This window comes from Rhinoraja longicauda, chromosome 12 (genome assembly GCF_053455715.1).
Source record: "Rhinoraja longicauda isolate Sanriku21f chromosome 12, sRhiLon1.1, whole genome shotgun sequence".
Lineage (NCBI taxonomy): Eukaryota > Metazoa > Chordata > Chondrichthyes > Rajiformes > Arhynchobatidae > Rhinoraja > Rhinoraja longicauda.
Genome location: NC_135964.1, coordinates 18,921,310 through 18,939,407, shown reverse-complemented (window position 1 = coordinate 18,939,407; position 18,098 = coordinate 18,921,310).

The window sequence follows — 18,098 nt, the reverse complement described above, 5'->3', positions numbered from 1 at the left end:
CGTTTGTAATTGCTCAGGTGTGTTTAAAATGCCTCCTTAATGCAGGTATATAAGAGTGCTCTCAGCACCTCGTCTTTCCTCCAGCCTTTCCATCATCTTTGGAAACTTTTATTGCTGTTTATCAACATGAGGACCAAAGTTGTGCCAATGAAAGTCAAAGAAGCCATTATGAGACTGATAAACACGAATAAAACTGTTAGAGACATCAGCTAAACCTAAGGCTTACCAAAATGAACTGTTTGGAACATCATTAAGAAGCAAGAGAGCACTGGTGAGGTTACTAATCGCAAAGGGACTGGCAGGTCAAGGAAGACCTCCACAGCTGACGACAGAAGAATTCTCTCTATAATAAAGAAAAATCCCCAAACACCTGTCCGACAGTTCAGAAACACTCTTCAGGAGTCAGGTGTGGATTTGTCAATGACCACTGTCCGCAGAAGATTTCATGAACAGAAATACAGAGGCTACACTGCAAGATGCAAACCACTGGTTAGCTGCAAAAATAGGATGGCCAGGTTACAGTTTGCCAAGAAGTACTTAAAAGAGCAACCACAGTTCTGGAAAAAGGTCTTGTGGACAGATGAGACGAAAATTAACTTATATCAGAGTGATGACAAGAGCAAAGTATGGAGGAGGGAAGGAACTGCCCAAGATCAAAAGCATGCCACCTCATCTCTGTAATACGGTGGTGAGGGTGTTATGGTCTGGGCATGTATGGCTGCTGAAGGTACTGGCTCACTTATCTTCATTGATGATACAACTGCTGATGGTAGTAGCATAATGAATTCTGAAATGTATAGACACATCCTATCTGCTCAAGTTCAAACAAATGCCACAAAACCTATTGGCCGGCGGTTCATTCTACAGCAAGACAATGATCACAAACATACTGCTAAAGCAACAAATGAGTTTTTCAAAGCTAAAAACTGGTCAATTCTTGAGTGGCCAAGTCAATCACCTGATCTGAACCTAATTGAGCATGACCTTTATATGCTGAAGAAAAAACTGAAGGGGACTAGCCCCCAAAACAAACATACAATAAAGATGGCTGCAATACAGGCCTGGCAGAGCATCACCAGAGAAGACATCCAGCAACTGGTGATATCCATGAATCACAGACTTCAAACAGTCATTGCATGCAAAGGATATGCAACAAAATACTAAGCAAGACTACTTTCATTTGCATGACATTGCTGTGTCCCAAACATTATGGTGCCCTGAAACAGGGGACTGTGTATAAACACTGCTGTAATTTCTACATGGTGAAACCAAAATGTATAAAAATGGCCTTTATTAAAATCTGACAATGTGCACAATGTGATTTTTTCTATTACAAATCTCAAATTGTGAAGTACAGAGGCAAAAAAATAAATGATCGGTCTTTGTCCCAAACATTATGGAGGGCACTGTAAAGGGAGAGGTTGAGTAGGCTGGGACTCTATTCCATGGAGTGCAGGAGGATGAGGGTGATCTTATTGAGGTGTACAAAATCATGATAGGAATAGATCGGGTAGATGCACAGAGTAGGTGAATCGAGGACCAGAAGACGTGGGTTTCAGGTGAAGGGGAAAAGATTTAATAGGAATCTGAGGGGTAACCTTTTCCTCACAAAGGGTGGTGGGTGTATGGATAAAGCTGCCAGAGGACATAGTTGAGACTGGCACTATCCCAACATTTAAGAAACAGTTAGACAGGTGCATGGATAGGATAAATTAAGAGGGATATGGACCAAACACTGGCAGGTGGGACTAGTGTAGCTAGGACATGTTCGCTGGTGTGAACAAGTTGTGCCGAAGGGCCTGTTTCCACACTGTATCACTCTATGACTCTATTCCTTCCCCAGATGCTGTCTGATCCATTGAGATTTTAGAAATACAGCATGGAAACAGACCATTCGGCCCATTGAGTCCATGCCGACCATCAATCACCCATTCACATGAGTTCTGTGTTCTCCCACTTTCCCATCCATTCCCTAATCATTGGGAACATTTTGTCAGAGACCAATTAACCTACAAACCTGCAACATCTTTGGGATATGTAAGGAAACTGGAGCACCCAGAAGAAACCCATGCAGTCACAGGGAGAATGTGCAAACTCGGTAGAGACAGCACCCGAGGTCAGAATTGAACTTGGGTTTCAGGTGCTGTGAGGCAGCAGCTTTATCAGCTGTGTCTTTAGAGATACAGCACGGAAACAGGCCCTTCGGCCCACTGAGTTTGTACCGATCAGCGATCACCCCGGACACTAACATTGTCCTAACCACAAAAGACAATTTTACCGAAGCCAATTGACCTACAAACACTGTCCGTCTTTGGAGTGTGGGCGGAAACCGGAGAAAACCCATGCAGTCACGGGGAGAATGTAGAAACTCCGTACAGGCAGCACCTGTAGTCAGGATCAAACCCGGGTTTCTGGCCCTGTAAGGCAGCAATTCTACTGCTGCGCCACTGTGCTGCCCCTAAAGTACTGCAAAGATAATGTAAAAGTTTTGTAAACTCTAAAGTTCCTCCAGTGCTTTATGTTCTGCTCAAACCTATAGTTTCTTGTGTCTCCATTAACAGTATAGAAGACAAAGTCAATCAATCAATAGTCAATAGTCGTTTATTTGTCACATACACATAAATGTGTAGTGAAATGAAACATTACCCGCAGTTCAACAATAAGACCAATAAGAATAATCAATAAAAATGCAATAACACATACAATCACAAACTAACACCAAACAAAAGAAACATCCATCACAGTGAGTCTCCTCCAGTCCCTCCTCACTGTGATGGAAGGCCACAATGTCTTTTTCTCATCCCTGCCGTCTTCTCCCGCGGTCAGGCTGTTGAAGTTGCCACGTCGGGGCGGTCGGGGCTCCCGACATTGAAGCCCCCGCCGGGTGGTGAAAGGTCCGCGGCCTATTCCAGGCCGCGCCGGACGGTGAAAGGTCCGCGGCGGGCCGACCCAAGCCCCGCAATTCGGGGCGAGCGAAGACGCTGTCGCTGCCGCTGCCGGAGCTCCCGATGTCGGCCCCCACCCAGGGCAGGGCCTGTGGGCTTCCGACGTCCACGCGGCCCACGCCGAAGCCTCCGGAGACGAGTCGCAGCCACTCCCGCAGCATCCGAAAGCGGCCAGCACCGTAGGTGGTGAGTCCGGGCCGTGGGCTCTGCGAACCAGAGCCCAGGTGGTCCCAGGTGCATGGCCGATGGTAGGCCGCAGTGGGAACAGAGACACGACACAGAAACAAAGGTCGCGTCTCCATTCGGGAGAGAGAATTTTACAGTTCCCGTTCCCTCCCACCCCCCCAACATAACATACAAACCCTACACCATATTAAAACTACAATTCATACAAAAACAACAAAAAACACAAAAGACAGACGGACTGCAGGCAAGCCGCAGCTGCGAGGGCAGCGCTGGCTCCTTCTGTGGTGTCCTGCCTGGAAGGACTTTGGTTGAATTCAGAATTATAGTGAGGATGTATCTAATACAGTGCTGGATCTGCTCTTAGATACGATACTATGGCCTTTGAAATTTCTTTCTTCCCACATTTAAGATAATCTTTAAAATTTATCTCCTTTATCAAGCCTTTGATTATCTTCTTGACATCTCTTTCTGTGGATCAGTGCCAAAGGTTAGTTTGATAATGCTCCTGCTAAGTACATCATGACATTCATCACATTAGAGGTGGTTTATAAATGCAAGCTGTTATTGTTGACAGATCAGTGTTGCCTCTTGACTTTCCCCACATGGAAGGTGATGTGCAATAAAACATCACATTTGGCCCATCAGTGTTTGTAATCTAGATGTGCTCAGCACTATCATCATAAGCAAATATATTGAACATTATTTCACTCCAGAGTAATATTGGCATTTTGTTCTGATGAGCAGAAAATAATTGAAGAATAAATAGGTCTAAAAATATCCCTTTATATTTAGACGTAAATTTAGATTTTTGTGCTTTTTAGGCCACAGTTCCCAATATATTTTCTATCAGCTTTGCAGTGCTGTATGGTGTCACCTCCAATTATTGTCCGAAGGGAATGAGTCCAAATTAGTATTCACTTGTGGTTTTCACTCATCAAGCTAATGGCTTCTATAGCAGGAGATGCTAATTAGGTGTGACGCAGAGACCAATTTAGTGAATTTAGTTCCTTTGAAGATCCCTGTCATGTTGAGCTTGTCAGTGAAATGAGTAAAGTCAGATTGTCAGTGCAGTAGGAATAATTCTGTTCGGCTTTATGAACAAGTGCAGAACAAGTACCGTGTGAAGAATGAAGGAGCCCACTGGGAATAGAGGGAAAGGAAATGTTTTGCAGCTAACAATCAGCCGAGCTTACTGTTGAAGGGTCTGAAATACACACTGAGCATTTCAGAGACAATAGAGGAGAAACTAAAAACAAATGAAAACTAGATGTGTGGCACTAAATTTATAGGGATGCATCATACAACACTTCCCAGATTCCATGCTGCTTTTATTAATAATAGGGTCATTCGATTATATTATTGGTGCTTCCTATTAGAATTGTAATTTGATGATGATGATACTTTATTGTCACTTGCACCGAGGCACAGTGGAAATCTTTGTTTTTGCATGCAAAGTACGCAAAACGGTGCCGACAAAGTTACAAAAGGTAGTCATCCCTTCTTCGTTCTTCCCACCCCCACCCCCCCCCCGGTTCCCCCAAAGATCTGACGTCTGTCCCCCCACGCATGTAATTTGCATGGAAATGTTGTTTACCTGAATATTCATGGTAACAGAATATAATATTCAGAACATGGTAAGAATCAACAAGATGAAAAGAACATAAGAGATTTTGTAATTCCGGGAGAGGTGACCAAGAAGCAAGAGTTATATTGAAACTATGGCAAAGAAAGACACAAAGCGCTGGAGTAACTCAGCGGGTCAGGCAGCATCTCTGGAGAAAAGGAATAGTTGACATTTCGGGTTGAGACCCTTCTTCAGACTGATTGTAGTGATGGGGGGGGCAGATGGAAGCTGGAAAAGGGGAAAGGCAGGACAAAGCGTGGCAGGTAATATGTGGAGATGGATGAGGGGGGAATTTGATAGGCAGATAGTTGGAACAGTGATAACAGGTGACAAAGAAAGATATGGTAATGATGAAAAGAAATGAATTGCAAAACATTTGGAATCATGATGGACGTCGGAAGATCCTGGAACCATATATCACTATTAGTGCACATTGTTGTTGCTCACGGGTACAATTAACTTCAATAATGAAATATTTTAGTAACTCCTGGTCGGTTGAGTTGCAAAGCAGCCGCAGGTTATTTCTGAAGTAACTTTGTCAATGTAAGCCAAAAGTAAGCAGGAAACCTGATATAACTGGTGGACTTTAGACTTTATAGATACAACGCAGAAACAGTTCCCTTCAGCCCACCGAGTTCACGCCGACCAGCGATCACCCCGTACACTAGCACTATCCTACACACTAGGGACAATTTACATTTTTTTTTTTACCAAAGCCAACTAACCTACAAACCTGTACATCTTGGGAGGAAACCAGAGTACCCGGAGAAAATCCACGCGGTCACGGGGAAGAAGTACACACTCTGTACAGACAGCACCTGTAGTCAGTTTCAAACCCAGGTCTCTGGCACTATAAGGCAGCAACTATACAGCTCCATCACAGTGCTTCCGAATAGTGTTCAAATAGAGATGGTGTTTAAATTCTCAAACCCCTCTGGTCAGGCTTGAATTCACAACTTTGGATTACTTGTAATAGTGTTACCATTATAACATTATACCCATTATTGGGCCTGCCCTCATAGGTCAGACAGCATCTGCTGAAAGTGAAACAGAGAAACGGAGTCAACTTTTAAGGTCAAAACTTCATCAAAACGGAACCAGAGGGGTTTCAGCCAGAAACATTTACTGCTTTTCTTTCCATAGATGCTGCTTGACTCATTGAGCTTTTCCAGTATTTTGTTTTGGTTTTCCAATGTCTTCAATATTTTTGATTTTCACTTCCTGACATGGAGTCATTCTGGAGACACAAGGAATTGCAGAGGCTGGTTTGCAAAAAATGACGCAAAGTGCTGGAGTAACTCAGCTGGTCAGACAGTATCTCTGGAGGACGTGGTGAATCTGTGGAATTCTTTGGCACAGAAGGCTGTGGAGGCCAACTCAATGGATATTTTTTAATGCAGAGATAGATAGATTCTTGATTAGTACGGGTGTCAGGGGTTATGGGGAGAAGGCAGGAAAATGGGGTTGAGAGGAAAAGATAGATCAGCCATGATTGAATAGCAGAGTAGACGATGGGCCAAATTGCCTAATTCTGCTCCTACCACTTGTGAACTTATGAACTTATGGATGGGTGATGTTTCTGGTTGAAACCCCTCTTCAGACTCCACAAAGTGCTGGAGTAACTCGGCAGGGATGTTTTGGGTGAGGACTGCTTTTAGTAAGGGGGGATGCTGGAAAAGAGATGGGGGAAATGCAAAGCCTGGCAAATGATCGGTAGATACAATCTCTTGCCATCTCAAAACAAGTGACCTCAGGTTGGTTACCTCATTCCAGAGAAGTGAGCCCTTCAGATTAACATCTGGGGTTTGAACTTGGAACCACTAATTGATATTTCCATGGAAGTAGCTGTCACATCATAATGAAGGATTGAAATTTCAGTTTTGAATGAATTGGAATTTATCAGAAGGAATGACATGCAGATTTAATTTTTGATCTTTTCATCTCTGCTAGTGATAGGCATGTCACTGCGTGCCCTTTCTAATCTGTTTGATTTTCTACCAGAGGAGTGGTATACGATGAAGGGTTAATTGCAAGAGATCTGATTTTGCAATTAGATGACAAAATGAAGCAAATGAAATGAGCTATTAAAATCAGATGGAATTGCAGAAGCTTTTTGCTGGTTAAAAATTTATTCCACATTTCTTTGATAATTGATGTTTTAAGATCTTGAGAATGACAACTCATCTACCCGAATGACTCCTCTGTATTCAAGAAATCTATTACATCTGAAGGACAGGCAAATTATGATTATTAGTAATGGGACCCTTTATCTCTCTAATGGGAATGATCAAGAGAGTCCATTGCAAAATTTTCATCTGGAGCCAGCAGCCTAAGAATTTCTCATCTGAAAAATATGGAATTAAAAATTTTGAGCAAGGTGCAATTCTAACCTAATATGCAAGATGGCAAGTTGTGGGGACATTTGTTTTACATCCTGCCTCATTTTGCTCTTCATTGTCAACTGCGTTGCAAAACGTTTATCAAGGTGATATTGGGTTGTGTCAAGTTGCATTATTCTTGACAGGCTCTGGGATGGTTCGAATATTTTGGGAGAGGGAAACTGTACTGTAATTATGTGGTAATTCCCATGGTCTGAGATGGGGTAAATGTAAGGTGGGGCTTCAGACTGAAGTTGGAGTTGACTGTAACCCAAATGGCAAAGATGATTGCGGCACAGTGGTGCAGCAGTAGAGTTACTGCCTCACAGTGCCGGAGACCCGGGTTCGGTCCTGGCTGTGGTTGCTGGCTGTACAGAGTTTGTACACTCGCCCTGTGATCGCAGGGGTTTCTCCGGGTGCTTCGGTTTCTTCCCACAATCCAAAAATGTGCAGGTTTGTAGGAGAATTGGCCTCTGTAAATTGTCCCTAATATGTAGGACAGAACTAGGGTATGGGTGATCGCTGATCGTTGTGCACTTGATGGGCCGAAGGGCCTGCTTTTAAACTTATAATAAAGGGTAAAATATTGTAATGTCAGGCTTCGGTAGTTTGTTATTTGGTAGTTATGTTGGTGATGCATTGTTACAATGTTGGAGGCTACCTGCAAGAATTTTGAACTTGTCATCAAACCTCACCAGCATCTGATTTCTTACTGTTTTTCCCTTATATGATTTAGATTCATGGAAGAGCAATTCAGCTGTCCCTTGAAAAGAGGTGAGGAGGAACTTCTTTAGTCAGAGGGTAGTTAATCTGTTGAATTCATTGCCACGGAGAGCTCTGGAGGCCAAGTCAGTAGATATTTTTAAGGCAGAGATAGACAAATTCTTGATTACAATGGGTGTCAAAGGTTATGGGGAGAAGGCAGGAAAATGGGATTAGGAGGCAGAGATCAGCCATGATTGAATGGTGGAGAAAACTCGATGGGCTGAATGGCCTAATTCTACGCTAATGCTATGAGGTTGCAGGATGACTTGGACAGGTTGTGTGAGTGGGCGGATGCATGGCAGATACAGTTTAAAGTGGATAAATGTGAGGTTATCCACTTTGGTGGTAAGAATAGAAAGGCAGATTATTATCTGAATGGTGTCAAGTTAGGAAAAGGCGATGTACAACGAGATCTGGGTGTCCTAGTGCATGAGTCACTGAAAGGAAGCATGCAGGTACAGCAGGCAGTGAAGAAAGCCAATGGAATGTTGGCCTTCATAACAAGAGGAGTTGAGTATAGGAGCAAAGAGGTCCTTCTGCAGTTGTACAGGGCCCTAGTGAGACCGCACCTGGAGTACTGTGTGCAGTTTTGGTCTCCAAATTTGAGGAAGGATATTCTTGCTATTGAGGGCGTGCAGCGTAGGTTTACTAGGTTAATTCCCGGAATGGCGGGACTGTCGTATGTTGAAAGACTGGAGCGACTAGGCTTGTATACACTGGAATTTAGAAGGATGAGAGGGGATCTTATCGAAACATATAAGATTATTAAGGGGTTGGACACGTTAGAGGCAGGAAACATGTTCCCAATGTTGGGGGAGTCCAGAACCAGGGGCCACAGTTTAAGAATAAGGGGTAGGCCATTTAGAACGGAGATGAGGAAAAACTTTTTCAGTCAGAGAGTTGTAAATCTGTGGAATTCTCTGCCTCAGAAGGCAGTGGAGGCCAATTCTCTGAATGCATTCAAGAGAGAGCTAGATAGAGCTCTTAAGGATAGCGGAGTCAGGGGGTATGGGGAGAAGCCAGGAACGGGGTACTGATTGAGAATGATCAGCCATGATTACATTGAATGATGGTGCTGGCTCGAAGCGCCGAATGGCCTCCTCCTGCACCTATTGCCTATTGTCTATTGTCTATTGTCTACTCCTATAACTTGTGAACTTGTGTGAGTGCTGTAGGAGTGAGGGGGACACTATCAGTGCAGCACATCTGTCAGAACTGCTGCCTCACAGCTCCAGGGATCTGGGTTCTGTTCTGACCCAGGTGTTGTTTGCATGTTTGCTCCATTTAGATTCAGGGAAGGGTAAATCAGCTGCCCCTTGTCTCCCAAACCTTCTGCGCCCTCAAGGTCAGCTGCGGAGCACAGAGACTGAATGGTGGCCGGGCAGGGAGAGGGACGACGGTTCTCTGGATGATCTGAATTGAGGTGATGGCTAGAATTAGCCTTTATGGCCAGCTGCAGCTTGGACTTTGAAAATGGCGCCAAACCCTGGCAATTCTTGCATAAGGTCTCAGTGGGCTACTTCTATACACTTCGTCACTCTATACTTTTTCTGGGATGGTAAGAATTGACTGAACTGTTTGCAAAAAAACCTAATTTATTTATAGATAGACACAAAGTGCAGGAGCAGCTCAACGTGTCAGGTAGCATCTCTGGAGAAAGGAATAGGTGACGTTTCGGATTGGCACCCTTCAGACTGAAAGTAAAACTGGGGGGGGGGGGGGGGGGGGTGGGGGTGGAGAATTGGAGAACTTTACTGTACCTTAATACATGTAATAGTAATAAAGAACCATCGAACAATAGTCGGGGTGGGGGAAGTGGAGCTGAAGGAAACAAGATCTCCAATTGCCTTAGAACCTCTTGCCCTTAGACGAAGATTGTGTTGTAACTCAATGGCCACCCTGTGGTAGAATAAGAAGGGTCTCAACCCGAAACATCACCCATTCCTTCTCTCGAGAGATGCTGCCTGTCCCACTGAGTTACTCCAGCATTTTGTGTCTATCTGTGGTAAAATAAGTTACACACAGCCATCTCCCACTCCTTGGAAGTGGAATGGAAGTGAGTTATCTTCAGTGTTTAGAAACTGCCGAAGAAGAGGCAGTAAATAATGAAAACTTGGCGCAGACCCATAATGGTAACAAATGCAGAGAACATCAACAGCAATGAGCAGTGAACACCACAATACCACATGAATATCTATGCTTCTTTAAATAAAATATTTTGCAATCAGTTGGCTTTTCGACATCACCATTGTTCACTTAATTAACATACTAAACAACCCATTCTGTAAGCATTAATCATTTAGCTAATTGGCACATTATGCAATCTCATTTTGCATTGGACACAAAAGGAGTCAGAGATAATCAGTAAATTGAAAGCTGTGTACTAACTGTTAGTGTAACAAAAAAAAATCACATTGTGCTACATTTTCCCAGTGAAGAGGACATTCTTTTCATTTAACACCCATTTGCAAATTTTAGTGGAGGTTGCATAGTAAAAACATATAAACAAAACGTTGAATTCAACTCTAGTCTATACTGATGTAATGGGGGAAAAAAATCCCCTGTCTGTGTGAATAATTTGGGTAGTTTATGAACATATGTGAACAATCATTTATGAAAAGGTTGAGAGCATGAAATTCTGTGGTACAAATATTATCAACGATCTGTTGTAGACCAACCACATTATATCAACAGCCAAGAAGACACACCGAAGCCTCTACTTCCTTAGGGGACTGAGGAAATTTGGCATATCTCCAATAACTCACACATTTCTGCAGGTGCACCGTAGAAAGCATACTGTTGGGTCGTAACGCAGCTTGGTTTGGGAACAACTCTCCCGAAGACCGCAAGAAATTGCAGAGATTGCGAAGGGTTCCAACCTGAAACGCAAAGATAATAGAGCAGAGCAAGATAGAACTCGACCCTAAAAACCGTAGTATGTCATGGTGCCATTTTAGTAGGCAGAAACTTGCAGAAACATTTAAAAAGAAAAATAACAAAAATCTGTGAATTGATAGATGAGATTTTTTCTGCATTTTAATGGTATCATCACACATACTGTTGCCCCAAAACACTGATTACACTGCGAGAGGCTGAGCAAACGGCGGGTTTTGCTTAAAATGGCGGCCGTTCCGCTCCTTTGCGTACTACACTTCAGTGTAGTGGTTCATCTTGCTCCTCTAGTATCTTTGATGAAACGTCACCTGTTGCTTTTCTTATGAGATGCTGCCTGTCCCGCTGAGTTGCTCCAGCACTTTCTGTCTATCTTCAGAAATTGTGGAGGGTTGTGTTTGTAGCCCAGTCCATCGCACAGACCAGACTCGCCACCATTGACTCCATCTACACTTCAGGCTGCCTCCACAGATGCTGTCTGACCTGCTGAATATTTCAAGAACGGTGTGTTCCTAGTTTTACATGGGTCAAAAGCAATCTCTAACATAGCACTGATGGCCAATGTCATTCACTGAAGCCTTCATTGCCACAGACGGCTGTGGAGGCCATGTCGTCAGGTATTTTTAAAGCCGAGATTAACAGATTCTTGATTAGTAAGGGTGTCAAAGATTATGGGGTGAAGGTAGGAAAATGGGATTGAAAGATAGTTCAGCCATGATTGAATGGTGGATTAGACTTGATAGGCCAAATAGCCTAATTCTGCTCCTATGAATTATGAATTTATGAAACCTAACATGTCCAATGTTGTAAATGTAAGTAGGAAGGAACTGCAAAAGCTGGTTTAAACCGAAGATAGACACAAAATGCTGGAGTAACTCAACAGGATAGGCAGCATCTCTGGAGAGAAGGAATGGGTGATGTTTCGGGTCGAGACCCTTCTTCAGACTTCTTCAGAAATGTAAGTAGACCAGACTAATTTGGTAAAGAGTACTCTCATGATGGTGGGACACCGTCACACTGTGCTATACCCAACTCTAGTGTACTTGATGCTCACAGTGGCTGCCTGCAATGGAAAAAACTCCATTCTTCAGCACGAACATCATTTAACTCAATTCATAATTCAAGAAAAGAAGCTAAACAACCAAATGTTGTTTGCAATGTGATCAGAAAGGCAATTCCAGCTATTCATTAAATTAGCAGATCAGGGAGATCAGGCAAGAAGTATGGGCAGGAAAGATGATTTTTGGAATACCCTGCTGTGTTGCAGGCCCAGAAATGTCAAAACATGTGAGAAATTTCAATGCTATTTACCAAATCAATGTCAGTTATCAATGTGCCTGCTGTTAAAATGTTTCAAAGGCAGTATTCCATGTAGATGTGGGATGAAGGCATGCACAAAATATCATCTCATATTAAAGGTGAACTGTTATTTACCACAATGCTACCAGCACTTCCCTTAAACCTTAGCATTGCCATTGGTAAGAGACCAAGGATGATTGTCTTCATTGTTTCTCAAGCACCGCAAAGCCACATGTATTGCCGACAAGTTGATTTTTTTCTCACCTACTTCTTACCTTAGAGACATTTCTTTCCTGAAAATATGGTTCATTCATAAAATCCGCAAGTATGTATTGTGATTCTTGCGGTACATAAGTCACTATTCACAATATAAAACATTTACTTACAATGTGTTTTGGAAGAAACTGCAGATGTTGGTCTATGCTGAAGATAGACACAAAATGCTGGAGTAACTCAGAGGGACAGGCAGCATCTGTGGAGAAAAGGAATAGGTGACATTTCGGGTCGTGACCCTTCTTCAGACTGAGAGGAGGGGAGGGGGAACCGAGAGGTATGAAAACAGAACAGATCCGAGGCTTCATTTGATTTCTCCAATTTTAAGTAACCCTTGCATTCCTTCCCCACCCTAGTCCTCCTGCTAGTTTTACTGTTCATATCCCCTCGTTATCAACTCCTCCAAAGTCAACAATGTACCATTGTGGGCTCTTTGGCCATCGATGCTGGCTCTGATTTGTAAAATGATCTTTGATTGAAGCTAAATGGAGTTGTGTTTTAGAACCAATATCAAAAAGAATGGTCGCTCCAGTGGCGCAACCTCACAGCGTCGCAACCTCACAGCTGTCTCACAGCGTCAGAGACCCAGGTTCGATCCTGACTACGGGTGCTGTCTGTACGGAGTTTGTATGTTGTCCCCGTGAATGCATAGGTTTTCTCCGATTGCTCCAGTGCTGTCTGTACAAAGTTTGCATGTTCTCCATGCGACCACATGGGTTTTCTTCGGGTGCTCCGGTTTCCCCCCCACACTCCAAAGATGTAAATGTCTGTAGGGTTATGGCTTTGGTAAGTTGTAAAATAGTCTCTAGTACATGTAGGTTAGTGTATGGGGTGATGGCTGGCTGGTGTGGATTCGGTGGGCCAAATGGTCTATTTCCACGTTGTATATCTAAAGTCTAAAGTAACGTCAGGAAGCTGCTCCTATTAGGAAATCTATATTCATGCACTTTTCCTTAATGCTTGTGTAATAAGAATCCAAATTCTGAAAGTGCTGACAAGTGATGGAAGAAAATTGAACACAGGGCACTTTTGTCATAAAGAGAATTGCATTGATTCATAAAGGTGAACACCCCACTTGCATCAGGGGATTCAATTGCGAAGAGAAGAGTATCAAAAATCGGATGGATGGAACTGTGGAACTGGATGGATGGAATGTGGATCTGAGGATAAGGAAAACGTCAAATGCAACAGCTCATGAGCAAGATTGTAGATTGTAGCCGTGAGTGTGTGAGACCTACATAATAGTAGAGTTTACTTGACTGTGGCAAAAGAAGATGAGTGAAATCAGATGCCAGCAAAGCCTAGCAAATGCCATCAACCTGTCATTCATTAGTATCGCAGACTTTACACATTACAGCCTGCGATTAACCCTTGAAATGCAGTCGCAATCAGGAACTAAAATAATATGACAGATTGTGTAGGAAGGAACTGCAGATGCTGGTTTAAACCGAAGATAGACCCAAAAAGCTGGAGTAACTCAGCGGGACAGGCACAGATATGGGTGACGTTTCAGGTCGAGACTCTTCTTCAGGGACAGATTGCTTGAGTTGTAATAATATCATTGAATAAAGGTGGTGATTTTGTGGAATTCTTTGCCACAGAAGGCTGTGGAAGCCAAGTCAGTGGATATTTTTAAGGCAGAGCTAGATAGATTCTTGATTAGTACAGGTGTCAGAGTTCATGGGCAGAAGGCAGGAGAATGGGATTGGGAGGGAGGGATAGATCAGCCATGATTGAATGGCGGAGTGGGCTTGATGGGTCGAATGGCCTAATTCTACTCCTATCACTTATGACCTTATGACCTAATACTGCAATAATTGTGTGCCCTGAGAATTTTTTTCCACATTGTTGTTTTGCACTGATGCAGGTATTCTAAATATTCACAATATTTCAGATAATGCCTCTGAAACCATTGGAGACATTGTTACCTGTGCAAATCAAAAGAGAAGTGGTAGACATACCTTGTTTCCATTTTATTTCTCCAGGAGTAAAGGAGAGCGAAATAATACTGAAATTCACCTTTTGTCCCCTTTTCATCTCGAACCTTTGTCCACACATCTTCCCATCAAAACCCACACTCATCTGTATGCACCTATTACTCGCCATCACCTCTTTTCCAGCTTTCTCTCCCCTAATAAAGTTTGTCTGAAAAGGGTCCCGTCCCAAAATATCACCTATCAATGTCTTCAAGAGATGACACAAAAAGCTGAGTATCTCAGTTGATGAAGCAGCATCCCTGGAGAAAATGGATAGGTGATGTTTCAGGTCAGACCCCTTCTTCAGCCCGATTGCAGGAGTGGGGGGAAATAAATCTAGAAAAGTGGAGGGGCAGGACAAAGCATGGCAGGTCAAAGGCGAGCACAGACCAGGGGGACGAGTGTAGATAGGCAGATGGTTGAACTTAGGCCAGAAATGAACACACACAAGGTATGAGACAAAAGGATTAGAGAGTTGCGGAGAGTTGTGAAGCTAGAGGGTTGACAAGGTGAAATTTATTTAGGAATGTAGGTGGAGGGGAAGCAGAAAAGAGAAATAGGTGCAAGGTCTGCAGAATGCTCCTGACCCGAAACGTCACTATCCATTTTCTCCGGAGAAGCTGCCTGACCTTCTGAGTTGCTCCAGCACTTTGTGTTCTATGTTATCTTCTGGGAACGTTGACAAAACTGAACCCCACCGATTGCTTAAAATTGAAACCTGCAATCATTACACAATGCATGTCGCATGCATTGTGTAATGATTGCAGGTTGCTGGAGTTTAGAAGGTTGAGGGGGGACCTCATTGAAACTTACAGAATAATGAAAGGCATAGAGAGAGTGGATGTGGAAAGGATGTTTCCATTGGTGGGGGAGTCTAGGACCAGAGGCCATAGCCTCAGAATTAAAGGGTGCTCTTTTAGAAAGGAGGTGAGGAGGAACCTCTTTAGTCAGAAAGATTAACCTTAGTTAGTTAATCTCTGGTACTCATTGCCACAGAGGGCTGTGGAGACCAAGTCAGTGGATATTCTTAAGGCAGAGATAGACAAATTCTTGATTTGACTGGGTGTCAAGGGTTATAGGGAGAAGGCAGAAAAATGGGATTGGGAAGCAGAGATCAGCCATGATTGAATGGTGGAGTGGAATTGATGGTCAGAATGGCCGAATTCTACTCCTATAACTTGTGAACTTGTGAAGATCTATTGTGCGTGCATGCATCAATGCACAAAACATCGAGCTGAGTGGGGTCGTTTGTGACTGGCAGTAAGTCTAGGACATGCTGTGTGACTGCTGTTGGCACATCTGTCACACCTGCTTGTGCTGAACTCCAGCAGCTGAGCACAATGATGCCGGGATTCCCCAGCCTCGTGAGGCACCGCAGCTCGGACTCCAGACCTGGGAAAAAGGAAGCTTAAGTATGGTTTTCTTATTGCATGTTAGACTTGAATTATTTCTGAGCATTATAATGTTTGAAATCAATGTTATATTAAAACTGTATTGACAATTATTAAATTACTTAAATGAATCTCAATAGTTTTCTAAAAAATATATATGAATATCAGTCATGTAAAGTTCATTGCAAACAATACCATCAGGCCACTCCTTTCATAAGTTCATAAGTTCTAGGAGCATAATTAGGCTATTTGGCCCATCAAGTCAAATCCGCCATTCAATCATGGCTGATCTATCTTTCCCTCTCAACCCCTTGACACCCATACTAATCAAGTATCTGACAATCTCCACCATAAAAATATCCATTGACTTGGCCTCCACCGCCACCTGTACCAATGAATTCCACAGATTCGCCACCCTCTGACTAATGATATTCCTCCTCATCTCCTTTCCGAGACCTGCTCAATTGCCACTGGATGTGTATATGGGCAGAGGCCATAATCAGAGTCAGCCAGGAAGCAGGTCAAACCCAATTTAACCCTCAAATCAAAACGTCTGTAGCTAAAAGCAAAGTGCTGGAGGTACTCAGTGCGTCAGGCAACATCAGTGGAGGTAATGGACAGATGACGTTTCGGGTTGGGACCCTTCTTCAGCCTGAAGAAGTGTCCCGACCCGAAATGTCATTTTTCATCATCTCCACAGATGACGCCTGACTGGCTGAGATCCTCCAGCACTTTGCTTCTTGCTCAGGATTCCAGCGTTTGTAGTTTCTTGTGTCTTCAAACCCTGTAACCTAAATGAAGTCTTCTATAAAAATGATTTCTGACTACTTTTAATGCAACATTGACAAAGGCTCTGATGCCATAATACGAATTACACTAAACTTTTAACATATTCTCCATCAATTTTAATTTCAAGATGTAAACTCAATACAATACAATACAATACAATATATCTTTATTGTCATTGTACAGGGTTACAACGAGATTGGGAATGCGCCTCCCATACGATGCAATAATTTAATTAGCTAGTCAGTATTAATTTAAACAACCCAATGAAACAAATTGTAACAGATTTAAAACAGAATAAAGTGCAAGTAGATCTGTGCCGGATCACTGTGCGATGTGACCATCCGGCTCAGCAGGACCGGTTCATAGCAGCTATGGCCCTGGGGATGAAGCTGTTCCTGAGTCTGGAGGTGCGGGCGTAGAAGGCCTTGTATCGTCTGCCCTATGGTAGAAGTTCGAACAGGCTGTTACAGGGGTGTGAAGAGTCTTTGTGGATGCTGGTGGCTTTTCTGAGGCATCGTGTGTTGTAGATGCTCCAGGAGCTATACAAAGCTTGTGCGGTGGTATTTAGAGTTAAAATAAACACCACACAGCCATTCACCTACTATTGAATATTGCTGACATTCAAAAAGCTGATATCATATATTGTACATATCTTTTCAAGTATGTTTTTAACAGGCTTGCTGTATTTTTAAGGGAAGATATTAAATCCTCAATTTGCAGTCCCCGCAGCAATCAAAAGCATTGCTTTAATATTAAGAGCTTAAAATAATTAAATATGCTTTTATTAGATCAATGTATTCTGAGTTGCATCTGAAAGGTCTAAGTGTTAATTTACTTAGCTCTAGATTATGAAGGACAAAAGTATTGATATGTATAATTCTCTATTGGGTTGGTACTGGACCCCAGCAAAGGGAGTTTGTGGAGTGCCTCCGAGATGGATTTTTAGAGCAGCTTGTACTTGAGCCTACCAGGGAGAAGGCAATTCTGGATTTAGTGTTGTGGAATGAACTGGATTTGATAAGAGAACTCAAGGTAAAGGAGCCATTAGGAGGTAGTGATCTTAATATTATGTTTGAATTCTCAATTTGAGAGGGAGAAGGGAAAATCAGAAGTGTCAGTATTACAGTTGAGCAAAGGGGACTATGGAGGCATGAGGGAGGAGCTGTCTAAAGTTGACTGAAAAGAGACCTTAGCAGGGATGAACAGTGGAACAACAATAGCAGGTATTTCTGGGAATAATACAGAAGGTGCAGGATCAGTTCATTCCAAAGAGGAAGAAAGATTCTAAGCGGAGTAGGAGGCGACCATGGCTGACAAGGGAAGTCATGGACAGTATAAAAATAAAAGAGAAGAAGTACAACATTAGCAAAGATGAGTGGGAAGTCAGAGGATTGGGAAACTTTTAAAGAGCAACAGAAGATAACTAAAAAGGCAATACGGGGAGAAAAGATGAGGTACGAAGGGAAGCTAGCCAAGAATATAAAGGAGGATAGTAAAATCTTCTTTAGGTATGTGAAGAGGAAAAAAATATTTAAGACAAATGTGGGTCCCTTGAAGACAGAAACAGGTGAATTTATTAT